At 41.7% G+C, this 27,740-nt stretch overlaps 1 pseudogene; it reads right to left on the bottom strand.

Moving 5' to 3' along the window:
• Positions 1 to 214: 214 nt before the first annotated feature.
• Positions 215 to 27,740, bottom strand: part of LOC128070144 (uncharacterized) — a 78,974-nt pseudogene continuing 51,448 nt past the window's right edge.

The following is a 27,740-nucleotide window of genomic DNA, read 5'->3' as shown; positions in this document are numbered from 1 at the left end:
AAAATCCCAGATAATAAATGAAAAAAAGTCATGTATTATCCAACCACAGAGAAATGTGCTCCAATTACCATCCTGGGATATGTGATTTCAGATTTTTGAAGGGTTCATGTATTTTTTTCTTTAATCAGACAATAATAAATGTATAGATTGCTTTTTAATTACTTTATTAACTTTACATTTTTCCATGCAAATGGGTGAAACTTTACAGTTGACAGAAACTTAGATTGGATGCCAAGGCAATCTGCAATTAGAAGCTGGTAACACAGAACCCACCTGACACACTGAAATTACATAAGGTTCACAGCAAACGGATCAGTAAAGGCATTATCAGGAAAATGCAAGGAAAAACAGAACAGTGGAAATCACAGTATTAATCTCATGGAAATGGCAGGAATCAAGGCATAAGGCAAAATTCGTCATGATGGTCATGGTGATTAGAGAGCTCCCCCATAAGGATACGCAGACAATTCCTCAACTGCAGCTCCCTAAGTTTTCTCCTGATTTCTCTCATCTCCTCCATGAATATTTCCATATCGTCTCCCTCTGCACCCATCCCATCATTGACCTGTCTATTGGGTATAACCCATCGGAAATTAGGGGCAAGTCGGCGAGCCTGTCCCCGTCTATGATTTCTTTCTGGCTGGTGGCCTTCGCCCCCTCCCAAAGGGCGGTCTTCCTCTCCGTTCTGCACGGGTTGCTCCATTTCTTCGTTTTCCTGGTGGATATTAGCCATGATGAGATTTTTTTTCCCCCGGTTATTTTTCTTTGAACAACAAGTAAGACAAAGGCAAGGAGAGACACTGAATGCTTGGTGCACTGACCAGCAGGATTCAGAGTCCTGATAGTAAAGATTCAAAGAAAAAATTTTTTTCTCCCACCTCAGGTGCTTCGTGCGCTTTCTGGGGAGCCTTCAATTTGACCTCTTTCCCAGCGCTCTCCTTTTCCCTCCCTCCCTCAAACCCAAAGCCCACCATTTTTCTTTTCCCAGGATTCTTTCCCAGAGCACAGCAGGCACCAAAATGGAGGACGGGGCATGGGGTCTGGGGAAGTTAGCAAGGGATCTCAGGCTGGGCTGTGCACCAGTCCCTTCTCCCCTGCACTATTCCCGGCACTGACCTGGGCCTATCCTCGCTGTCTCTTGCTCCTTCCGATCCTCGCCACGAGTGCGCCGCCGCCACACTTAGTTCGGCAGACCTGCAAAGGGCCAGGGTGGGGGCAGGAGGCTGCTGCAGCCGGGCGCTCGGCGCCTTCCCGACCCCGCGTCCCCGACTCCCACCAGCCCCCCTTTCCGCGCCTAGCCGCCCCGAGCCCCCCGCCCCCACCCTCAGGGGCCCCCATCCCCGCCCCGCTCCAGGTGACTCAGGGATGATTTCCCATCGCTCTGAGCTGCCTTCCTGCCTTCCCTGGAACCCTGCCCCCCTGCCCCCCCACCCCAGGGGGCCACTATTTCTGTTCCCAGGAAAGCCAGGGTGTGCAGAGGGCTTGCCGGGGCTCGTCGCGCTGAACCCCTGTGCCGGCCTCTGGGGTTGGCTGGCAGCTGCCTCCCTGGCGTCAGCGCGCGGCCCGGGGCTCTTACCTGCTCCGCTTGCCGCGGGCCCGACGCCAAGCCGCCGTGCGCAGGGGAGCGGGGAGCTGGTACCCAGACGGGAGTGACGACTGCACCGAAGGCTGCGTCGCTCTGCAGCTCGCGATCACGTGAGGGCCCCACGTCACCGCCGAGCTCGCCCCCAACTCCGGCGGCCAGTGCAGCAGGAGCGCCCCACTTCCGCCTCGTGCACAGGCACGGACAACCGCCTGTTTGTGCGCTGGGCCACAGCGCGCACCTCCCTGTCCATCAATTATCTCGCTCTTCTCCAATCTGACTGCCCGCGAGTGGCATCACCTCCCTGCGGTTAGAGTTTGCCATTCTCTGGTTATAAGGGAGGGTCTACAACACCCTCTACCCCGTCTCCGCCCCTAGGCCTTGGCCTTGGCTTTTTCCGCTGTCTTTCCTCTTCTCGCTGACCAGTCTTTCCCCACCCCGCCCCCGGCCCGCCATTGCCCACCGAGTACCCGGAACTCATCTTCTAGGACATTTAGGTTGAAGGTTAGGGTGGGGAGGGAGCAAGAAACTTGTCAGACAGGCGAGAAGGTAGAATGGGTTGTATATATCCTTCCTAATAATTTCTCTTTATTTCTTTTTTTTTAAAGTCAGCATGCCATCAAAAAATTAAAAATTACAAGGTTTCATTTTTGAAAGAAATGCTTCATCCTGCGGGAAGAAAAAGCCTCATTGTTTGATTTGTTTGTTCACCTGTACTTCCCAGAAAATATTTTCTTTGGACTCCACCACACAACATTTTGGAAACATTTTATTTTGAAATCTTATTTTGAAAAAATACAAGTATCTTCCTAAATACAGTTGGTGTTTTCAAAATGATCTGTAAAGTAAATCTTGAGGTAGAAGTCCAGTTGTCAGACCTTGACCATTTTATGTAAATTTATGTGATGTTTTTGATACCACAGTCTTTGGAGGAAAGGAGCCTTAAAAAAAAAAAAAAAAAGGAGCCTATTTATTTTCTGCTTTCCTTTCCAAACTTGGCAAAGCACTCCTACACATACTTCCTTAGAGTGATCTCAGAAATTAAGTACTGGTAAAAGTTAGTTCCAAAGACGTGTTTTTTGTAATGTGAATTTTTCCAAAAAATATTAGAAATAGGCATGGGGTATGTGAAGCAATTAAACTTGAAACTTATCTTGAGTGTAACCGTTCATTTTTTCAACTTGAAATAATTGAAAACTATTTTTAAAAGTCATGGTTACAAAATAGAGATGCCTTTAGGAAAATGGCATTATTATTTAAAAAATAGTAAGTGTTGGTTGTGTTCAAGGAACCAAAAGAGCTATATGTACTGAGGCCAGACGGGCCAGGCAAATGCTAACTGCCTCTAGTTTTGCTCAGGTGCTCAGGGGCTTCAGTTGTGTCTGACTCTTCGAAACCTCATGAAGTGTAGGCTCCTCTGTCCATGGGATTATCTGGACAAGAATACAGGAATGCGTTGCCATTTCCTCCTCCAGGGAATCTTTTCAACCCAGGGTTGAACCTGCCTCTCTTGGGTCACCTACATTGGCAAGTGGATTCTTTACCACTATGCCATCCGGGAAGCCCTTTGGCTCCAAACTCCTATGTAATCTCCCACCCTGCTAAACTAGCTGGGACACTGAATAAAGGAAGAGTATATGCCTACTGCATATGTAGTTTGAAATATACACAATTATGTATATATGCATGCATGCTCAGTCATGTCTGACTCTTTTCGACCTTATGGACATGTCAAAACCATGACAACCTCATGGACTCCTCATGGAGCCTGCCAGGTTCCTCAGTCCATGGGATTTTCCACTCAAGAATACTGGAGTGGGTTGCCTTGCCCTCCTTCCTCCAGGGGATCTCCCTGACCCAGGGATCGAACCCATATCTCCTGCATTACAGGCGGATTCTTTACTGCTGAGCCACCGGGGAAGCCCATGTATCTATCTATCTATATGTGACATATGTAAGTGCCATATATATTCACATATATATTCACATATATTTACTAATTTTAGAGATATAAAGAAATATTGATATATTGCTCCAAAAGCTCAAATTAAAAAATAATTGTCTTTTAAAGGAATGCTAGTGATTCCTGAATTCTCTCTCACAATTAACAACGCTTCCTATAGGTAGCTCTATTAATGATACCCATTGGAATCATGCCGATTAGAGGCAGAGGCATGAGTCGTGGTATCAGACATGTCTGGGTTTAAATCATGTTTCTGCTACTTATACTGATGCATGACTTTGGGTCAGTTACTTATCAAGGTCTCTGTGCTTCCTCTGTGAAACAGGGATTATTAGAAGTAAATCACATATTTCAAGTATGTACTACAGAGCCTAAAGAATCATCAACGAAAGTTGATTCATTACTTTTTTTTTTTTAACTATTATTAGATGGTTTCTAACAAGGTTTAAAGAGTTGGCAAAGCATAGTTCTGTCCTTAGCTAGATATGCTTGTCTTTAAAATCTGTGAGGTTCCCAAACACATCTGCTGTCTTCTACTATGCAAAGTAAGTGACTTATAGAATTCTTTGTACCAAGTACGTGATTGGTGAATATTTGTTGACTGATATATCCACTATTGAGGTTAATGGGGCTTCCCAGGTGGCGCTAGTGGTAAAGAATCTGCCAGCTAATGCAGGAACTATCCCCTGGAGAAGGAAATGGCAACCCACTCCAGTATTCTTGCCTAGAGAATCCCATGGACAGAGGAGCCTGGTGGGTTACAGCACATAGGGTCACAAGGAGTTGGACACAACTGAAATGACTTAGCATACAGCATGCATACTGAGGCTAATAGGTTGCTTTTCATTCAGGGGACTATATTTAGAGCAATATAGAAAAACTTTTATGAAAATTAGGAATTACACAGAAAGAATCCCCTGAAAGTAGACAAATTGCTATGACATAACCATTGAATGGCCTCCCCAGATGGTGCTTGTGGTAAAGAACCCGCCTGCCAATGCAGATTTAAGAGATGCAGGTTCAATCCCCAGGTCTCAAAGATCCCTGGAGGAGGGCATGGCAACCCAATCCAGTATCCTTGCCTGGAGAATCCCATGGAGAGAGGATCCTGGTGGGCTGCAGTTTATGGGGTCGCAAAGAGTCAGACACGACTGAGCGAGTGAGCACACATGTAACCATTGAATACGAAATTTGAAAAGTAGATTGTTGGTTCTCTCAGTGGCTCAATTCTTTGCTATTCTCTTTTTGATCCATCTTGGATTAGTCTTTTGCTTGAAACCACCAAATTTTCTTGGATGAAAGCATGCATTTGTGTATTTTTCAAGATTAGAGGTTATGCTACATGTGAGGTTGGTTGTAATGAAGTGATATTTTAAAGATAGGTGAACTATGGCTGATTCATGTTGATGTTTGACAGAAAAAAAAAACAAAATTCTGTAAAACAATTATCCTTCAATTAAAAAATAAATTAGTTAAAAATAATAGAGATAGGTGAAATTTGTCCTTGTAATGATGTTTTCTTCACTAAAGTGTTGTGAGATGTTGATTGAGATCTTTTCTTGTCCTTGGTGTTTTCCAGGAGTTGAAGGTAGGTAACAACCTGTTGAGAACAAAATTTTTTTAATTTCTAAGGCTGAGTTGGAAGGATATAAGAGTCTTAGTTTGGGACTCATGTGCCCTGAAGGACAGAGAGAGTGAACTGGTTTGATGACTTTTACCCTAAAATAATAGAAGAGTAGTATAGTACTGGGAAGGAGGAGCCTGTGTTTATGTTTGGGGAAGTGGAGTATTTGTGAAGAGAACCTAATTCCTTTCCTTATCTCCTATAATTATAGTGGAACCAGCCACTTGACTGGTTTCCTACACCAAAGCTGAGGAGATGGGACCCCAAAAGAACAGTACATAAAGTTTAGGGATATCTACAAGATATTCAGTTCAGTTCCTCAGTCGTGTCCAACTCTTTGCAACTCCATGGACTGTGGCACACCAGGCTTTCCTGTCCATCACCAATTCCCAGAGGTTGCTCAAACTCATGTCCATGGAGTCAGTGATGCCATCCAACAATTTCATCTTCCATTGTCCCCTTCTCCTGCCTTCAATCTTTCCCAGCATCAGAGTCTTTTCCAATGAGTCAATTCTTTGCATCATGTGTTAAGGTTCACTTATTCCTCTGCTGGATATCTGCATTACCATTGGGATTTTGAGCTACCTAGATGCTATGGGCATTGGAGAAGGAAATGGTGACCCACTCCAGTGTTCTTGCCTGGAGAATCCCAGGGATGGGGGAGCCTGGTGGGCTGCTGTCTATTGGATCGCACAGAGTCGGACATGACTGAAGTGACTTAGCAGCAGCAGCAGCAGCAGCAGCAGCAGATGCTATGGGCGGAGAAGGCAATGGCAACCCACTCCAGTACTCTTGCCTGGAAACTCCCACGGACGGAGGAGCCTGCTAGGCTCCAATCCATCGGGTTGCAAAGAGTTGGACACGACTGAGTGACTTCACTTTCACTTTTCACTTTCATGCTTTGGAGAAGGAAATGGCAACCCACTCCAGTGTTCTTGCCTGGAGAATCCCAGGGACGGCGGAGCCTGGTGGGCTGCCGTCTATGTGGTCACACAGAGTCAGACTCGACTGAAGCAGCTTAGCAGCAGACGCTATGGGAGCCTGGAAATAACATTTTTGAAAGATGATGTTGTGGTGTGGCCAGGCAGAGAAAGGGCTAAGATTAATCCCCTACCAAAGTTCCCAATTCTGGATAAGCGTGAAAAATAAATCCTACCATGCTTTACAGTTTGCAGAGTTGGGAAGAGGGGAGTTATTGAGATACAGATTTACCAGAAATTGATACAGACAAAGAGACCTGTGAATTATAGGAATTCCATGTGAGGGTTATGAGGTAAGAGTTACATAAGATATGGCCCTGTCTTCCAAGGAAACACTTGAAAGGGAGATGCTTGGATGTGAGTCCTTAGCAGCAGGTTTTCTAGAAATCAAGCTTGAGCTTCAGTGATGATTAATCACGTGGGATAGCAATCTTACCCTAGGTATTCACATAAAGAGTTGTCTTTATATCCTTATTCTTCAAACTCTCAAGTCATTTGAGTAAACACAGGGAAAAGGGTGTGATTGTTAATTTTATGTATCCAACAGGCCATTGGATGCCCATATATCTGACTGAATAATATTTCTGAGTGTGTCTGTGAGGGTGTTTCTGGAAAAGTTTAGCATTTGAATTGGAAAACAGTAAAGCAGGTGGCCTTCCCCAATGCAGGTAGATGTCATCTAATACCACTGAGGGCCTAAATAAAACAGAAAAGCAGAAGGTCGAATTCACTCTCTGCCTGATTGCTTGAGCCGGGACTTTGATCTTTCCCTTCCTTTGGTGTTCCTAGTTCTCAGGACTTCTAATTCAGACTGGCACCTACATGTTAGCTCTCCAGCTCTCAGGCTTTTAAAGTCTACCACAGGCTTTCTTGGCTCTCCAGCTTGTAGACAGCACATCATGGGACTTCCCAGCCTACATAATCAGGTGAGCTTATAGACTTATAGTCAGTCTATAGACCTTTTGGGACTTCCCTGGTGGCTTAGACGGTAAAGCATCTGTCTACAATGCGGGAGACCTGGGTTCGATCCCTGGGTTGGGAAGATCCCCTGGAGAAGGAAATGGCAATCCACTCCAGTACTATTGCTTGGAAAATCCCATGGGCAAAGGAGCCTGGTAGGCTACAGTCCATGGGGTCGCAAAGAGTCGGACATGACTGAGCGACTTCACTTCACTACATAGACCTTTTAATTGATAACTGATAGATAGATACATAGACTCTAGATAGAAAGATAGATCTCCTAGAGGGATGAGGAGGATTCTGAATCAAAAGTGATATCAATGTTTTAATTTTTTAATATAAATTTATTTATTTTAATTGGAGACTAATTACTTTACAATACTGTATTTGTTTTGCCATACATCAACATGAATCCACCATGGGTGTACACGTGTTCCCCATCCTGAACCCCCCTCCCACCTCCCTCCCTGTACCATCTCTCTGGGTCATCCCAGTACACCAGCCCCAAGCATCCTGTATCCTGCATCAAACCTGGACTGGCGATTCGTTTCATATATGATATTATACATGTTTCAATGCTATTCTCCCAAATCATCCCACCCTCTTCCTCTCCCACAGAGCCCAAAAGACTGATCTATACATCTGTGTCTCTTTTGCTGTCTCCCATACAGGGTTATCATTATGTTGCCATGATATATAGCTCACATGTATTTGGCTGGAAAGGTACCCAGTTGAATTGTAGTTATTGTCCTGTTTCCTCTCATTATACTCTCATGGGTGAGTGCAAAGATTGAAAGCGGATAGTCTGGCACATGGTGGGCTTTGTGGGTGTGGATATCTCTGTTCCTGCCTAGAATGGTTCTCTATGGGTCATCCCAGTGCTTCAGTGCTGCAGTCTTATTGTGCTTCTCTCTTTTTTCCTAAATGTAAGCACGTATTAACAAATTGAAGCCAGGTATTAAAAAATCTAGGAAATTATGCCTACTTTAGCTTCCCAATAAGCTATGGCCATTATAATTTTGATGCCAAGAATTTTGAAGAACTGAGAACAGACCTGATGTTACTTTAAGTGTTTGGAACATTTGAAAGATAATGCATTCAATATTTCATTCAAGAGATCTTGTATTAAATAATTACAAAGCCATAAGGCTAAGACATCTGAGTGTGAAATCAACAAATATTCAGGACCTCACTATCTATTAGAGATCCACAGGATTTCCCAGGCAAGAATACCAGAGTGGGTTGCTGTTTCCTTCTCTAGGGCATCTCCCTGATGCAGGGATCAAACCCACATCTCCTGCTTGGCAGGTGGTTTCTTTACCACTGAACCACAAGGGAAACCCCAAGTTTATCTATAACTAAACAGTAAGCTAACACATACTCTGTCTTTCTCACACACACACTCACACACTCCTCCCTTCCTCCGTTCTTCCTCTTCGTCTTACACCCCTGCCCCAGTTCCTGAGTCAGGGCCTACTTTTCCCACCATGAATCTAAGACTTAGGCATTTGTAGCATGACAGTATCTTGAGCTGTATTTTACACTTAGAGACTTAACGCCTGGTGACTTGATGACCCCCTCCTCCACTCCCACTCCTCCCTCATCCCCTCCCATTTATTGTACTTGTCCTCATATTTGAGATTAAAAATGTTTTTCTAATGCTGGACATTAAGTAGTGATTACCTCTATTTTCTAAATTATCTCAGAGGACAAGGTATTCTTTTTGTAAGTAGAAGGGAAAAATCATTAATTATTTTTCTTTTAAATTCAGGCTATGAAATAGTATATACAGAATTATCCTAGTTTCCTTAAAAATACATAGTGATGAAAATGAAATAAAACAGCACTTATATAAATGCTGGTATATATCAAATAGTATTATAGATATATATTCATTATTGCATTTTATCCTCCCCCAAATTCTATGAGGTAGGTGCTAATATCATCCCCTATTTTACAAATAAGAGTATTGTAAGACAGCAAGGCTGTGCAACAGATAAGAAGTGGTAGAGCAGGAATTCAAACACATACAGTTTAGTTCTTAACTCCATGCTCTTGCCCTCTACTCAGTTTCATTTATTAATAAGTCCCGGACTTCCCTGGTGGTCCAGTAGTTGAGAGTCTGCCAGCCAGTGCTGGGGACACAGGTTTGATCCCTGATCCAGGAAGATTTCGCGCACCATGGAGCAGTCAAGCCCATGTACCACAACTACTGAACCTGCATGCTGCAACTACTGAGGCTCATGCACGTAGAGCCCGTGCTCTGCAGTGAGAGAAGCCACTGTAATGAGAAACCCATGCACCACAATGAAAAGTAGCCCCCGCTCTCTGCAGCTAGAGAAAGCCCACGTGAAGCAGCAAAGACTCAATGCAGCCAAAACATAATAAATTAAATAAATAATTTTTAAAAGTCCCAAATCTATTTCTAATTCTTTCTTTTATCCATCTATTGCTTGAGCCCTTTTCTGTGCCAGGCACTGCCTGCCCATTCCACGTCTCAATCTCAGTACTCTATTTACATTTCTGATTTCCAGGACATAGTTCTTTCTACTTAATTAACATATCAGGAATATACTTTTCATTCAATCATAATTTATTAAGCATCTACTATGTTCCAGGCCCTGGAGATACAAAAAGCAATAAGACAGATACAGCCTTCATATTGTTACATAGCACATAGTTTAGTGGGAGGAAACGAGAGTGTGATAAGTGCTGAAGGGGACAGCACTGAGTAAGAGGACTTAATCCAGTTGCCAGTGAAGAAGAAATGTCTAGGAGGTCAATTTCTGCTATGACAATGTGAGGATCTCTGTGGATCTGCTTTCCTGTGAAACTAGTGAAATTCATTAAAAAAAAAAAAACAAGCAAAACAATTTAAAGGCTCTAGAAAGGTTTTAAGGGAAACCATTAAGTGGAAAACTATCTATTCAAGAAAATCTATAAAAACTTCACAAGAAATACGAGTCTGTGGTATTTGAACCTAGACCTCTCCCTTTTTCCTCACTCCCATGTCAAGGAAGCAAAATTGCACTCCTAACTATCAGCCAAGAACACAGGATATCCTCTTCCTGCAGCTCACAGCCATGGCGATTTCTTTCTCAGAAGAGGAGTAAATCAGTATTTCTTATCCTGCCCCCACTACTGAGATTGCGAGGTTAGGCTCCAGGTGAGTGCAATTGAGAGGTGGGGGCTCTTTCCTTCCAACCAGCCCTCACTAATAGGATGGAAATTGTCCTGTGGGTGTGGTACCACTGAAAATACTGGGGTCCTTATCACTCTTGGTTTGGCTGTAAGGTATGGTTCCACACTATGAGAAGCAAGGTGAGAGAACATCAGGCTGTTGTTTCCTTTCTCCCTACTTTAAGACATCAGGTGCTAAAGCACAAGTGTCATTCAAAGATAAGAGTGCCATTGTCTCCACCCCCAGATCCAGAGCCCTGGATCAGAGATGTTGCCTGGGGAGAGAAGAAAGTCATGAATCATATAGGTGCTAAAATTTTCCCAATGGAACTTACTTTATTTGCAACAAAGCATGGAGGCATTCAAGCCAATGTTGCTCTAGAAACAGAATGGTTGTTGTGGAGGCAATTGGGAAGTGATTCAGGGGTTTGGTGAAGATACCAACTAGCGGTAAGCTGGCTAGATTGTTTTAAAAAGTCGGGTAAGGGGACTTCCCTGGTGGTCTAGGGATTAAGAATCTGCCTTGCAATACGGGGAACGTGGGTTTGATTTCTGGTTGGGGAACTAAGATTCCACATGCCTTGGAGTAACTAAGCCAGTGTGCCACAGCTAGAGAGACCGTGCTTCTCAATGAAAGATCTCACATGACACAGTGAAGATTCCAGGTGCCACAACTAAGACCTGACACAGACAAAGAAATAAATAAATATATATTATTTTTAAAAGCCAGGTAAGAAGATGGCTGTGGGGAGTTCTCCTTCCTTGTTTGGAACAAATATTAAACACTGACCTTTGGAACTTCTCCTGCAAGGGAGCCCAAATTTGTTTGAATTAGGTTGCAGAACAACTGATGCCCAAGAACACTGTTAAAAAATAGTAGATTAATCAACTGGCAATAATAGGAGCCTAGCAACTGCATATGGACAGGACTATGGCCTTTGCAAGTGCTTTTCAGCCCCTCACCTCACTCTCATTTAGTTGGGACAGGATGATGAGAGAGGCATTGGGATTGGATATTGTCCTTCCTCCAGGTCAGTTAGGCTCTGATACAACTCTGATTAGGCTCTGGTAAAAAAAAAAAAAAAAAAAAGTAAAAAAATAAGAATAGAACACTCTGGGTACACTTTAAAATGCCTTCTTTTCCCTTCCCCTTCCAGAAGGGCAAAGAGGTTTTCTCTAATATTCACTGTGAGAACCTCATAGGTCTCTAAAAAGCAACTCATGAAAGTGTGAGAGCACCCCTTAAATTGGGCCTCTCTGGAGTTTTAAATTTCAGACTTGTCCACATTGAGCTTCTAGCAATTCGTAAACTATAGTTTAGGTTTTTCTATATCAGTACTGGTTCCTGGGGAAGTTTCTGTTCATAGGTTTTACTCTAGCAAATTGTGATTCTCTGTATCTGCCTGTCTGTCACCTGTCTGGAGCAGGGATTTGCTTTGTGACTTCAATCATTTAATGGATCTAAGAAGAGTTCTTGATTTTCGGCTTATTCAACTTTTCACTTATTGTTACAATGGAGTAACTACTTCTAAGTTTTTTCCATGCCAGACCAAAAACTGGAAGCAAGAGGGAATTTAATGATAAAAGAGTTAACACATAAGTAAAACATGACAATTATAAATATATATGCCCCTCATAACAGAACACCAAAATATATGAAGCAAAAACTGACAATAAAAAAGGGAGAAATAGATAATTCAATAGTAATATTTGGAGACTTTAATAACCTACTTTTCATAATAAATAGATCAACTGGGCAGAAGATCAACCAGGAAATAGAAGATGTGAGAACACCATGCACCAACTAGACCTAATAGACATATAGAATATGCCACCCTACAACAGCAGAATACATATTTTTCTCAAGTGTGCATTGAACATTCTTCATGGTAGACCATGTAATAGGCCATAAAACAACCCTCAATAAATTTAAAGGATTAGAAGTTAGTTATACAAGTGTTCTCTGACCACACTGCAATAAAGTTTCATATCAACAACAGAAAAAAAATTGGGAAATTCAAAAATATCTGGAAATTAAGCAAACCACTCCTAAATAGCCAATGCATCAAAGAACAGATCAAAATGGATATCAGAAAATACTTTGAAATTAAAGAAAAATGAAACAGTGTACAACATACCAGAACTTATGGGGTGGAACTTTGGTATTTAGAAACACGATGTACTCAAAATGATGGGATAGAGCTAAACTTGCATAAAGGGAAATATCCCCTGGAGAAGGAAAAGGTAACCCATTCCAGTATTCTTGCCTGGAGAATCCCATGGACGGAGAAGCCTGGTAGGCTACAGTCCACGGGGTCGCAAGAGTCGGACATGACTGAGCGACTTCACCTCACCTCACAAGCCTGTATTTAAAACAGAAGAAAGATCTCAAATCAACATCCTAACTTTCCACCTTAAGATACTGGGAAAGAAGAGCAAACTAAGCATAAAGCAAGCAGAAGGTAGGAAATAATAATAATTAGAGCAGAGATTAATGTAATGGAAAATAGAGAATAGAGAAAATTAGTGAAACCAAAGCAGATTCTTTCAAAAGATCAACAATGTTGACAAATCTTCAGCTAGATTGATGAGAGAGAGGGTGAGAGGGAACGAGAGAAATGTGTGTCAAGTTACTACAATCGGAAATGAAAGAGGGGCTGGTATTACTGACCTTATAGATATGAAAAAAGATTATAAATGAACAGTATGAAATATTATGCAATCTCAAAAACGACAGAATGATCTCTGTTCATCTCCAAGGCAAACCATTCAATATCACAGTAATCCAAGGCTATGCCCCAACTAGTAACGCTGAAGAAACTGGAGTTGAACGGTTTTATGAAGACCTACAAAATCTTTTAGAACTAACACCCAAGAAAGATGTCCTTTTCATTTTAGGGAACTGGAATGCAAAAGTAGGAAGGCAAGAAACACCTGGAGTAACAGGCAAATTTGGCCTTGGAATGCGGAATGAAGCAGGGCAAAGACTAATAGAGTTTTGCCAAGAAAATGCACTGGTCATAGCAAACACCCTCTTCCAACAACACAAGAGAAGACTCTACACATGGACATCACCAGATGGTCAACACTAAAATCAGATTGCTTATATTCTTTGCAGCCAAAGATGGAGAAGCTCTATACAGTCAACAAAGACAAGACCGGGAGCTGACTGTGGCTCAGATCATGAATTCCTTATTACCAAATTCAGACTCAAATTGAAGAAAGTAGGGAAAACTGCTAGACCATTCAGGTATGACCTAAATCAAATCCCTTATGACTATACAGTGGAAGTGAGAAATAGATTTAAGGGACTAGATCTGATAGATAGAGTGCCTGATGAACTATGGACAGAGGTTCTTGACATTGTACAGGAGACAGGGATCAAGACCATCCCCATGGGAAAGAAATGCAAAAAAGCAAAATGGCTGTCTGAGGAGGCCTTACAAATAGCTGTGAAACGAAGAGAGGCAAAAAGCAAAGGAGAAAAGCAAAGATATGAGCATCTGAATGCAGAGTTCCAAAGAACAGCAAGAAGAGATAAGAAAGCCTTCTTCAGCGATCAAATAGAGGAAAACAACAGAATGGGAAAGACTAGAGATCTCTTCAAGAAAATCAGAGATACCAAGGGAACATTTCATGCAAAGATGGGCTTGTTAAAGGACAGAAATGGTCTGGACCTAACAGAAGCAGAAGATATTAAGAAGAGGTGGCAAGAATACATGGAAGAACTGTACAAAAAAGATCTTCACGACCCAGATAATCATGATGATGTGATCACTAATCTAGAGCCAAACATCCTGGAATGTGAAGTCAAGTGGGCCTTAGAAAGCATCACTACGAACAAAGCTAGTGGAGGTGATGGAATTCCAGTTGAGCTGTTTCAAGTCCTAAAAGATGATGCTGTGAAAGTGCTGGATTCAATATGCCAGCAAATTTTGAAAACTCAGCAGTGGCCACAGGACTGGAAAAGGTCAGTTTTCATTCCAATCCCAAAGAAAGGCAATGCCAAAGAATGCTCAAACTACCACACAATTGCACTCATCTCACACGCTAGTAAAGTAATGCTCAAAATTCTCCAAGCCAGACTTCAGCAATACATGAACCATGAACTCCCTGATGTTCAAGCTGGTTTTAGAAAAGGCAGAGGAACCAGAGATCAAATTGCCAACATCTGCTGGATCATGGAAAAAGCAAGAGAGTTCCAGAAAAACATCTATTTCTGCTTTATTGAATATGCCAAAGCCTTTGACTGTGTGGATCACAATAAACTGTGGAAAATTCTGAAAGAGATGGGAATACCAGACCACCTGACCTGCCTCTTGAGAAACCTATATGAAGGTCAGGAAGCAACAGTTAGAACTGGACATGGAACAACAGACTGGTTCCAAATAGGAAAAAGAGTCCGTCAAGGCTGTATATTGTCACCCTGCTTATTTAACTTATATGCAGAGTACATCATGAGGAACGCTGGACTGGAAGAAACACAAGCTGGAATCAAGATTGCCGGGAGAAATATCAATAACCTCAGATATGCAGATGACACCACCCTTATGGCAGAAAGTGAAAAGGAGCTAAAAAGCCTCTTGATGAAAGTGAAAGAGGGGAGTGAAAAAGTTGGCTTGAAGCTCAACATTCAGAAAATGAAGATCATGGCATCTGGTCCCATCACTTCATGGGAAATAGATGGGGAAACAGTGGAAACAGTTTCAAACTTTATATTTTTGGGCTCCAAAATCACTGCAGATGGTGACTGCAGCCATGAAATTAAAAGACGCTTACTCCTTGGAAGAAAAGTTATGACCAACCTAGATAGTATATTCAAAAGCAGAGACATTACTATGCCAACTAAGGTCCGTCTAGTCAAGGCTATGGTTTTTCCTGTGGTCACATATGGTTGTGAGAGCTGGACTGTGAAGAAGGCTGAGTGCCGAAGAATTGATGCTTTTGAACTGTGGTGTTGGAGAAGACTCTTGAGAGTTCCTTGGGCTGCAAGGAGATCCAACCAGTCCATTCTGAAGGAGATCAACCCTTGGATTTCTTTGGAAGGAATGATGCTAAAGCTGAAGCTCCAGTACTTTGGCCACCTCATGTGAAGAGTTGACTCATTGGAAAAGACCCTGATGCTGGGAGGGATTGGGGGCAGGAGGAGAAGGGGACGACCCAGGATGAGATGGCTGAATGGCATCACAGACTCAATGGACGTGAGTGTGAGTGAACTCCGGGAGTTGGTGATGGACAGTGAGGCCTGGCGTGCTGTGATTCATGGGGTCGCAAAGAGTCAGACATGACTGAGCAACTGATCTGAACTGAATGAAATATTACATGCCCTTATATTAGATAATAGAAGAAATGGACAAATTCCTAGGAAAACACAAACTACCAAAACTATCTCAAGAATAAATAAACCATCTGAATAGACCTATAACAAATGAAGAGATGAATTAGTAATACAGTTTTTAAACTACCCACGAATAAAATTCTAGGCCACATGGCTTCACTGCTGAATTCTATCAAATATTTCTTCCTTCATAAATTCTTCAAAAAAAAGAAAAGGAAACACTTCTCCTCTTATTTTATGAGACCAGTATTACCCTGATACAAAATCCAAACAAAGATATGACAAGAAAAAACTACAAACCAGTATTGCTTATGAATATGGATGCAAAAATCCCCTAACAAGATACTAGGAAAACAAATCTAGAAACATATAAAAACAAGTATACATTATGACCAAAAGAAATTTATCCCAAAATGCAAGCTTGATTTAACATCCCCAAACCAGGAATTCCCTAAGCATAATGAAAGTTATTACAAAAACCCTCCATGGACATTATGTGCTGTGCTGTGCTTAGCCTCTCAGTCGTGTCTGACTCTTCGCAATTTCATGGACTGTAGCCTGCCAGGCTCTTCTGTTCATGGGGATTCTCCAGGCAAGAATACTGGAGTAGGTTGCCATGCCTTCCTCCGGGGTATCTTCCTAACTCAGGGATTGAACTCAGGTATCCCACACTGCAGGCAGATTCTTTACCATCTGAGCCACCAGCGAAGTCCAAGAATACTGAAGTAGGCAGCCTATCCGTTCTCCAGGGGATCTTTCTGACCCAGGTATTGAACTGGGGTCTCCTGCATTGCAGGTGGATTCTTTACCAGCTGAGCTACCAGGGAAGCCCCCTGCTTATATTATACTTAATGTTAAAACAATGAATATCTTTTCCCTAGTACTAGGAGCAAAAACAAAGATATGTGCTCTCACCATTTCTATCCAACATTACAACTGGAGGTTCTAGCCAAGACAATTAGGCCAGAAAAAGAAATAAAAGGCATCCAGATTGAAAAATAAGAATTAGAACTATATTTACAGATGACATAATCTTATGTATAGAAAGTGTTATGGAATCCACTGATAAACTAACAAAACAAACAACTTCAGCAAGGTTGCAAGATATAAGATGAATATACAAAGATATTTCAATACAAACATATTTCTATACACTTATAATGAACAATTGGAACAAGAAAATTAAGAAAACAATTCTACTTATAATAGTATCAAAAAGACTGAGATATTTAGAAATATATTTAATAAGGGAAGCATAAAATTGATACTCTGAAAACTGTAAACTATTATTGAAATTAAAGAAGAAAATTAAATGATGCCATTAAGAAATTAAAGAAGATGCAATTAAATGGGGAAAAAAATCCCATGTTCATGAATTGAAAATTTTATAGTGTTAAAATGGCAATGCTTCCCAAATTGATCTATAGATTCAATGCAATCCCTTTCATAATCCCAGCTGATTTCTTTGTAGAAATTGACAAGCTTATTCTAAAATTCATATGCACTGCAAGGGACCCTAAATAGCCAAAACAACCTTGGAAATGAATAAAACAGGAGGACTTATGTTTCCTGGTTTCAGAATTGCTTCAAAGCAATGGGAATCAAAACAGTGTGATCCTGTCACATGATAGACATATAGGTCAATAGGACTGAATTGAGAATCCAGAAATAAAATTATGTTTCAGCTGATTTTTGACAAGGATGCCAAGACCATTCAAGGGGAAAAAACAGTCCTTTCACAAATACTCCTGGATCAACTAGACAGTTACTTGCAAACTAATGAAATGAGACCCTTATCTCATACCATATACAAAAAATTAACTAGAAATAGATCAGAGACCTAAATGTAAGATTTAAAATGATACAACTCTTAGGGGAAAAAAATGCAGGGACAAATCTTCACGAACTTGACACTAAAAGAATGAGCAGAAAAATAAAAAAATATATATGGCTTCCCTTGTAGCTCAGTTGGTAAAGAATTTGCCTGCAGTGCAGGAGACCCGGGTTCGATCCCTGGGTTGGGAAGATCCCCTGGAGAAGGAAATGGCACCCCACTCCAGTATCCTTGCCTGGAAAATCTCATGGACAGAGGAACCTGGTGGACTGCAGTCCATGGGGTTGCAAAGAGTTGGGCACGACTGGGTGACTAACACACACACACACACACAAACTTCATCAAAACTAAAATTTGGAGGGCATCAAAGTATACCATCAGGACTTCCCTGGTGATACAGAGGATAAGAATCTGCCTGCCAATCAGGGGACACAGGTTCAACCCCTCCTCTGGGAAGATTCTACACGCCACAGAGCAACTAGGCCTGGCACCAGGACTACTGAGGCCATGCTCTAGAGCCCGCAAGCCACACCTTCCAAGCCTACTTCCTGCAACTACTGAAGCCCGAGCACGTAGAGCCTGTGCTCCACAACAGGAGAAGCCACTGCAATGAGAAGCCTGTGCACTGCAACTGAGAGTGGCCCTCACTCACCATAACTAGAGAAAGTCCACGCAAAGCAACTAAGACCCAGCTCAGCCAAACCTAAATCAATAAAATAAATAATTTTCCAAAAAGTGTACCATCAGGAAAGTAAAAAGATAACCCACAGAATGGGAAAAGATATGTACAAATCATGTATCCAAGGGATTTGAATTCAGAGTATATAAAAACTCTTACAACTCAATAATAAAAAGGCAAATATCCCAATTAAAAATGGGCAAAGGATTTGAATAGACGTTTCTCCTAGTAATATATACTAGTGGCCAATAAGCTCATGGAGAGATCCTCAATATCATTAACCATCAGAGAAATGTAAATCCAAACCACAATAAGATATCACTCACCTCTGCTAAAATGGCTACAGTCAAAAAGTCAGAAAATAAAGTGTTGCCAAGGATTTGGGAAAATTGGAACCCTTACACACTGCTGCTAAGTATACAGCAGTATACACACTGAAGGTAAAATGGTCAGCCAGTTTGGAAAATAGTATGGCAGTCCCTGAAACAATTAAGCATAGAGTTACTGTATGACACAGCAATTCAATTGCTAGATATCTTCACAAAACTTGTACATAAATCTACATATCTTCACAAAACTTGTACATAAATCTACATAGCAACATTATCCATAACAAGCAAAAGTTGAAAACAGCCCAAATATCCATCAATGGACTAATGGATAAACAAAATGTTCGTATCCGTACAACAGAATATTGTTCAGCCATAAAAGGAAATTAATACATGGTACACAATGGATTAACCTTGAAAACATATGCTAAGTGAAAAAAAGCCAATAACAAAAGAGCACATTTTATGAGTCAATTTTTATGAAATGTCCAGGAAAAGGAAATCTATAGAGACAGAAAATAGATTAATGTTTACTTAGGGCTGAAGGGATAGAGGCGTGGGGGCAGGATCATAGCTAAGGTATGGTATTTCTATTTGATGTGAAAATGTACACTAAAAACTATTGACTTGTACACTTAAAGTGGGTGAAACTGTTTTAAAAGAAGTAACATCTATTCTGGGATAATGAGTCGGAGCTTTAAGGAAATGATAGGAATCCATTTAGCAGTGTTGCTCTTGTTGTTGTTAGTATTTATTAAATACCAACTGTTGCAGAGTAGAGATTAGGAGTGAGGGCTTTGACCTTAGGCAGGTGTTCCATTTAATAGCTGGGTGACCTTGGCCGAGACACATAATCTCTTTAAGCCTTGCTTCCTTTTCTGTTAAATAGTAGGTTAATAGCATAACATCTTGAAAAGGACTCAGAATTCATGAAAGGGAAGGACTTTGTGTAAGTACAAGAAACTATTTTGACATGCAAGGATACATGTTACAATGCAAGGATAATAGAATGATCTATTAGGAGAAATTTTTAAAAGGTAATTATTCCTTAAACAATCAGATAGCAAGCGGTCTGATGAGATATCAAGATATCACTTTGAAAGACACAACCCCTCCCTTTAGTGAGCTGCAGGGCTTTATGTTGGTATTTGTGGGTATGTGTATGTGTGTGTGTGCTGTGCTAAGTTGCTTCAGTCGTGTCTGACTCTTTGCCATACCATCGGCTGTAGCCTATCAAGCTCCTCTGTCCAAGGGATTCTCCAGGGAAGAATACTGGAATGGGCTGCCATTTCCTTCTCCAGGGGATCTTCCTGACCCAGGGATCGAACCTGCGTCTCTTCTGTCTCCTGCACTGGCAAGCAGGTTCTTTCCCACTAGCGCCACCTGTATATATATGCTTACCCTCCTGTCCTTCATTTCTCCTGTAATAATGCACGGTGAACATGTAGTACACACGCAGCTACCTCATCCTTGCAAATGGACTCTACCTATAGCGTGCTAAAAATATTAGAGGGGTGTTTAAGCGAAATATGGAGAAGGAAATGGCAACCCACTCCACTACGCTTGCCTGGAAAATCCCATGGGCAGAGGAGCGTGGTGCAGGCTACTATCCATGGGGTCGCAAAGAGTCGGGGACGACTGAGCAACTTCACGTCACTAAGCAAAATATTTGAATGGACGTTTCTCAAAGTAAGATGTTTGAAGGATCAATAGTACATGAAAAGATGCCCCATACTCAAGTAAACTATCTAGCAAATGCTGCAGCTGTTTTTTTCTGAAGCTCTTGCAAAACACTGGTGTCAAAATATCAAATGATTGATTTTGGATACCATTATGTGCAAAAGGTTTCCCCCTTTCTCAGAGCTTTCCTATAGAGGGAACAGACCAGCTCTCCTCCTAGCTTTTGGCTTTTCCTTTTATAGAGGCAGTAACGATTATATATGTAAAGGATCTGGGGCTGACTTACAAACACACACACACACTCCTGTCAATTTCTCAATGAAAAATTTTGCAGAATATTTTTCCTGTAATTAGTATCCTGATAAATCCATGGTTTTTGCTCCTCTATTTCTTTAATTTTGTGTGTCACAGTAGCTATGTCTTACTGTAACTTCAAAGTTCCTCATGGATTATTTACTTGTAGTTTCTTAGGTGATGTTCTTTTCATTCAGTTAATTAGTATTCATTCAAAGTCCTATGTATTTAAATAAAAATTAGAATTATAAATTTCCTGTTTATAGTATACAGTATTATAATGCATTATCTGCTTTAACTTGGAATTATACATCAAAATCTGTGATGTTAGGAAAGGCTTACCATTCACATTAAGATTTGTTGCACAGAGAAAAGTGTTACTGGGAGAGGCAATCTGCCTTGAGTCCTGAGCATCCTTGTACGTTCTTCAGGCCCTGACCACTCTTTACACAGGCAGGCCATTTCTCAGAGTTTATTTGCAGCAAGCAAATTTGAGGCAGGAGGTAATGTCTTTCCCTTTCTGTGGACACAGCAGGCTTGCTTTTGCTTACTATGAAAGCAGTGAATTCTCCAAACTATGAGCATCTTTCCTAGAACACGGTGCACTGCTTGTGCTGGCACCCATGACGGGCTGTGTCAGCTCGTGGGACTTGATCATGGGGAACTGATACAAACCAAAATGAAGCCAAGGCTACTGCTTTTACCATGGGTAATAATGTCCTTAGAACTGGGACTCGTATTTGCCATTTGCCATAGCAAAAGCAGGTTAAACAGTAGCAGGTTAATATTAACTTGTTAATTTGACGATAGGGTAAAATCTCAGATTGCACCCCTCTTGACAAGTGTTTCCAGATATTATTCTCTAAATCAATTATACCGGGGCAATATTTCTTGTCTTCCCAGGTGGCTCAGTGGTAAAGAATCCACCTGCCAATGCAGGAGACCTGGGTTCAGTCCCTGGGTTGGGAAGATCCCCTGGAGAAGGGAATGGCTATCCACTCCAGTATTCTTGCCTGGAGAATTTCATGGACAGAGGAGCCTGGTGGGCTACGTTCATGGGGTTGCAAAAGAGTGACAACAGCATTTCCCACTAGGATAACTTTTGCCATATCTATGTACCATCTTTGCTATTAACATAGTATTCTACTTCATGTTTGTCTTCAAACTGACTCACTTATTTAATTTGAATATTTTTTGAAGGGGAAATTTGGGTACTTTTTTGAAAAGGAAACTTTATAGCACTGCCTTAATCTAAACTATCATCATTTGCCTTAAAGATTTATTAATATACATTCAAATAAATACATGAATATGTGTATGCATGCTAAGTTGCTTCAGTCGTGTCCCACTCTTTCTGACCCCATGGACTCCAGCCCACCAGGCTCCTCTGTCCATGGTATTCTCCAGGCAAGTATACTGGGCTGGGTTGCCATTCTCTCCTCCAGGATCTTCCCAACCCAGGAATTGAACCCACATCTCTTATGTCTCCTGCATTGGCAAGCAGGTTCTGTATCACTAACGCCACCTGGGAAGCCCCAAATACATGGATATTACAACTTAAAATATTTGTGTATTATCTGAAATCATCTCCAGTAGGCCCTTCTACCTTAATCCCAAGTTATCTGATTATCTCCAGAGTAGTCATTGCTGGGACAAAAGACTATCACAACCAATGTTTTTAGTTAGTGACTTTTGAAGTCTTACATTTTTCCTTTAAAAAGTTCCCATCAAGCCCTTTTGTGAGGGAAAAAAAGGAATAAAGGAAGTCTAGTGCTCTGACCTGCAATGGGACAGTTGTCCTCCTGGTATGCATGTCCAGGACAGCCTGGCCCTCAGCCTAGGAGAGTTGGTGCCTGCTGCAGGCTGGAGCAGAGAAACCAGTGTCAGATCATCTTGGAGAGGGGCATGCCTTGGGGGAGTCCTTCCGTGTCCTGCCACAGTGCCACTCCTCAGTGCCAGGGGGCTGGATTCAACCAGTCTTATAATGCTGGCAAGTGAGTTCCTGGACCTTCACCTGCATCCATCAAGCTGCCATAACCTTGCAGAATGGTCTGAAGTGATTAACTGCCCCCAAAAAGAGCACCACAGAGGAAAAAATAACACATTGTTGGTACAACTGTGATCCACAGATACACATATAGTTATGAAAATCTGGATGCAGATATAAATACATAGTAAGTCTTACACAGCACTTTCATACATTTCCAATAAAGAATGGGAATATCCCCAAATCTGACTTGAACCTCCCTTTAAAACTTACACAAGTCTAAGGGTATCTTTTGAGTTGGTGAGGAGGCCTGCAACCAGTCTTTTGGGGAGAGATCACTCACCCTAAGGAAACGAGACTCAGGAAGATAAACCAATCTTTAGACTCAGAAGCAACCCTGACTAAAGCATAATGTCTGTTATTCAGACTTATTTTCTGGTCGCAACCCTAAACAGACCCATTGTGTCTGAGTCCTATAGGGAAGAGGGGTTCTTTGATTAAAACCCCAAAGTTGCCAAGGTATCAGTAAGATATCACAGCCCAAGTGGCCCTGCATAAACGTCTATCTAAACTGAAGAGATGGGCATTTTCCCCACTTCTGTAGATCTCAGACTGGAGAATCAAGCGGGTTCCGAAGAAATATGTTGGGCTTCACTATTTGAGATTTCTAGCACATCAGCAGTGTCAGGGGGCTGAGAGAATCTGAATGAAGGGGCAGAAATATCCAGTACATGTGGTAGTATCAAGGGGAGGGGCATAGAAGGTTGGGCAGGCACAGGAGGAGAGGAAAACAAAGGTGGTACCCACCTAACAGCTGTCTGGATTTTTTCTTAAGCACAGGTGAGAACTAACCTTCTCTCTCCAAAATACCTAAAACAAATCTCTTAAGGATCTGGCATCCTACATGGGCATATGGAGATAAAAGCCTATCAAATATAGCTCACAGTCAGTACCTTATTTGGTCCTCATGAGATCCCAGAAAGATCGTTATTATCTCTATCCTACAAATGAGAAAAGATATAAAATTTATTTTTCTAGCTAAAAGGTCTGTTGGTAATTTGGAGTTCATATTTACTTCTAAAATTCTGCTAATAAATATTGTGTCTCAATGCCTTTAGAAATATACTAACTACTGTTGGTTACTCCTTTTTTGTTATAAAACTTTTATTATTTTTAACAATAAAGTGTGTACATTCTAGGAATAAGGAAAAATACAAATAAGCTGAATAAAAAAAATCACTCATAATCCTGCCACTGACTATATTTTTTGTCTTTCATCCTTCACATATTCTTCTGCGTATATATGGAATATACAAATGTACCCTTCCCTTTCAAAAATATGATATTCACATATTACTTAGTAACATTTTTACATTTTATATCCTGTTAGGAATCTCTTTTTGTACAAATGAGTAAAGCTCTCCTATTAAAAGGCAAAGACTTGTAGATTGGTTTGAAATAAACAATGAGATGCATCTAAAACCACTAATAGCAACAAGTTAAAAGCAGAAAGATGGACAGAGATATACAGGACAACAAAAAAGAAAGTAATGTCAACATCAGAAAAAACAGAAATCGAGGTAAACTACATTAAATAGGGGTAAGGATGGTTTCGATTAACCTTCCAACGCATCACTATAAGTTTGTTTCTGACTCTCCTTATCGCATCAATTTCATTCACATTTCTAAACATATCTTCCTTGCTTAAATGCCTGTTGTGTATATCTTCTTTAAATTCCTGGAGAGACTGAATCAGTCTTTCTCTAAAAGTTCCTTCTGTTTTTTCCTCCTCCTCTTGCTTTTCCTCAGGCTTTGGTACTTCTTCAAGTTTTGGTCCATTCTCATTTTCTGGTTTTTCTTCAGTTTTTTGACAGGGTTTCATCTTGTGTCTCCCTTTCTTTCCCTCTTCCTTTCTTTTCTTCTACTTATTTTTCTTTGAAAACAGCTACTTCTAGGAAGCAAGAAGGATACGTCAGCCATCAGGGTTTCCCCTGAGCCTGCCTTTCTCACCTCCATTTTCCACCTCCTCACCTCCCTCGTCCCTCCCTCCAGCCGTTTCCAAGGTTCTTCTCAACCATTTCTCTCACACAAGGCAGAACGCAAGACCCTCCCAGAACACAAGTAAGCTGGGAGAAGAGGGGTGCGGGGGAAGAGCATAGGGGCCCACGACCTCAGTCCCTCCTTTGCCCACCTCCACCCCAGGGGTGTTTATAACATTTCCCTCATCTTCCTGTACGGATCTGGTCACTTTTCTTCCTGGCCTTTTCAGGATAGCAGACCTCAGACCAACGGGAAGCGGGAGGGGGAGAGGATAAGAGTTGGGGGTGGGGCGAGCACTCGGCGGACTGAGCAACTCCACGCACTTTTCCTGTTAAGGTTCCCGGTTATGGAAACTTTCCCACCTTCTGTTTCCCTCATTTCTCTCCCTCTCCATAGTGCAAGTTAACTCGAATTTTCCATCAGACAGGGAGTCGGAAAAGCAAATTTCCAAACTATCATTAAAACTGGGGGTTGGGGTGGGGGGAGGGGAGGTGTTGGGAAAGCGGTCTTAAGTGGCAGAGGATGATTATTTTTAAACTATCACAGGTCTCCTTGTCCTTCTTCCGGGACCCCTAGTCCCTTACCCAAGGGTCATCATTTCCTGCAGACCTGGAGGTGGGAGGTGGAGAGATGGACTTTTCCAAGGCTCCCTTAAATCTCTGCTTCTAGGCCATCCCCACCCTAGTAATTCCCAGGCAGCATCTATTTTGCCACCAACCTGAAAAATTTCAGCCAGTAGACTCCTTCTCCTTCCCCACCGTTGGCCCCACCGGCTACCGCTGCTGAAGGAAGCTGGTACCCAGACGGGAACAGGGACCAGACTAGCAGGACTTCTGCACACGTCGACTCCTGGTCACATGAGGTCTACGTCACCAGTGAGCTCTGGTCCTCAATTTCCACTCCCACCAAAAGCGCGGCAGATGTGGGCCAGTCCTCTGCTCCCTCCCCGCTTGGACATTTGCCCTGTCCATCTTTTTTGCCTGTCCCGGAGGGGGAAAATGTTATTTGCCTTTCTCTGATTACTAGGGAGGGGCTGCATTTTTTCCTGGAGCTACTAAACTTTTCTACTTTCTTCAAGAATTCTTTTTTCTTGCCTTCTGCTCCCAGGATTAAGAACATCAACCTACATCCATTGCCCCTGCCCCAGCTTCCATTTCATCTGCAGTCTGGTCCTTGGTTGTTGTGGAATAGGCTTGGTTTGGCAGCGGGTTGTTTCTAAAAAAAAAAAAAAGAGCTGAGTGGGGGAGGCCTGGGACAGAAGTATTATTTTTAATGTAGTTCTAAACTTTACTGTTAATACTTTTCCGTTGGGGTATAGCTCCAGTCATTTCTTTTATTATGCTAATAGCTCCCTTGCCCGACTTGCCAGCCTATAGAAACCTTCCATTTTATACAACCCCTGACAGCACCCTGATAGCTGCTAGATGGGTTGCTGCCCTATTCATGAATTGTATAAAGCCAATTAGTTCCTCACATTTATTCAGCTGAATTTTGTTTTTTCAGTTACTTTTTAAAAAATATAGAAAAGTATTAAGTAAAGTGAAAAACTACATTTAAAATATTGCTAAAATGTTTTGGTGTTAAAAAGTAAAGATAAAGTTTTAAATAAATAAAAGGATTATTTTTAGACAAGAATAATTTTGGGGGGGAGGGGAGAGGAAGAGACGGGCTTCCCAGGTGGCCCAGTGGTCAAGAATCTGCCTGTTATATATATGGAATCTAGAAAAATGGTACTGAAGAATTTATTTATAGGACAGCAATGGAGAAACAGACATAGAGAAGAGACTTATGGACATGGGGAGAGGGGAGGAGAGGGTGAGATGTATGGAAGAAGTAACATGGAAACTTACATTACCATATGTAAAACAGATAGCCAATGTGAATTTGTAGTATGGTTCAGGAAACTCAAATGGGCTCTGTATCAATCTAAAGAGATGGGATGGGGAGGGAGATGGGAGGGAGCTTCAAAAGGGAGGGGACATATGCATACCTTAGGCTGATTCGTGTTGAGGTTTGACAGAAAATAACAAAATTCTGTAAAGCAATTATCCTTCAAAACAAACAAACAAAAAAGAATCTGCCTGCCAATGCAGGAGATGCAAGAGAGGTGGGTTCGATCCCTCAGTTGGAAATGGCAACCCACTCTAGTATTCTTGCCTGGAAAAATCCCATGGACAGAGGACCCTGGCGGGCTACAGTCCATGGATTTGCATAGAGTCTGGCATGAGCAGAGGAAGGGAGCAGTGAGGGTTTTTTGAAGCAGACTACTTCTTTCTTTGGGGGATGGAGAGGGCCTATGTGACATTACCTTACTGTTGCTTGACCAGAAAATTCCAGGCTGGTTGATTTAAGATTACATTTCTGGGAAGAGGCTGAAACTGCAATTAGGTGAGATATTAAGTCTAGGTTTGGTATCATTGGCTTTAGCACAAGAGATGAAGTTTGGGGTCTGTGGTTTTGTTTTGTTTTTAAACAAATTCATGTCTTTTCATAGTTGGAAAAAAACAAAGACAGAATTACTTCAGTTAAATGAGTTAGTATGTGTATAGTCCTGAGAATAGTGCCTGGCATATGATAAGTGCTTTAGAAGTGCAAACTATTATTACATTTATATTTTTAAAAATAATTATATTAAGATTTCATTTGGGGAAAAGGATTCAAAATGAAAAAAGAAATCATGTTTGACTCCAGAATCTTGGTGGTGATGTTTGCCAGGAAGTAATCAGTTTGGTCCTCTGATGCTGTCTTCCCCAGGTATGGAAGAGCCAATGAGCAAGAAATATGCCAACCTGGAACATTCACTTCTATCCTTCGAGACCATGTTCTAGATACCTAGGACCCTATAGTATCCTGCCCAAAGGACCTGGAGCGGAAATGCAAGACTTGCTTATGCCTCTTCCTCAGGTCTGTCCTCTTGAGAGCGAGTCCTATCCCCTGTGGGTTCACCCTTGGGTGAATACCTAAGAATTGATTTACAAGTTCAAATGGAATGCATATTTAAGTACTTAGCAATTGCCTAAGAACTAAACTCGGGTGCAGGAGGGCCGAGAGAAGCTACTCCACGTTCAAGATCAGGAGGGGCTGCCATGAGGAGATACCCCTCATCCAAGGTAAGGAGCAGTGGCTGCGATTTGCTGCAGCAGCCGTGAAGAGATACCCCATGTCCAAGGTAAGAGAAACCCAAGTAAGACAATAGGTGTTGCGGGAGGGCATCCGAGAGCAGACACAATGAAACCATAATCACAGAAAACTAGCCAATCTGATCACATG

This window comes from Budorcas taxicolor, chromosome X, assembly GCF_023091745.1.
Source record: "Budorcas taxicolor isolate Tak-1 chromosome X, Takin1.1, whole genome shotgun sequence".
Taxonomy (NCBI): Eukaryota; Metazoa; Chordata; class Mammalia; order Artiodactyla; family Bovidae; genus Budorcas; species Budorcas taxicolor.
The sequence above is the reverse complement of the archived record's forward strand: the minus strand, read 5'-3'. Positions and strand labels throughout refer to the sequence as shown.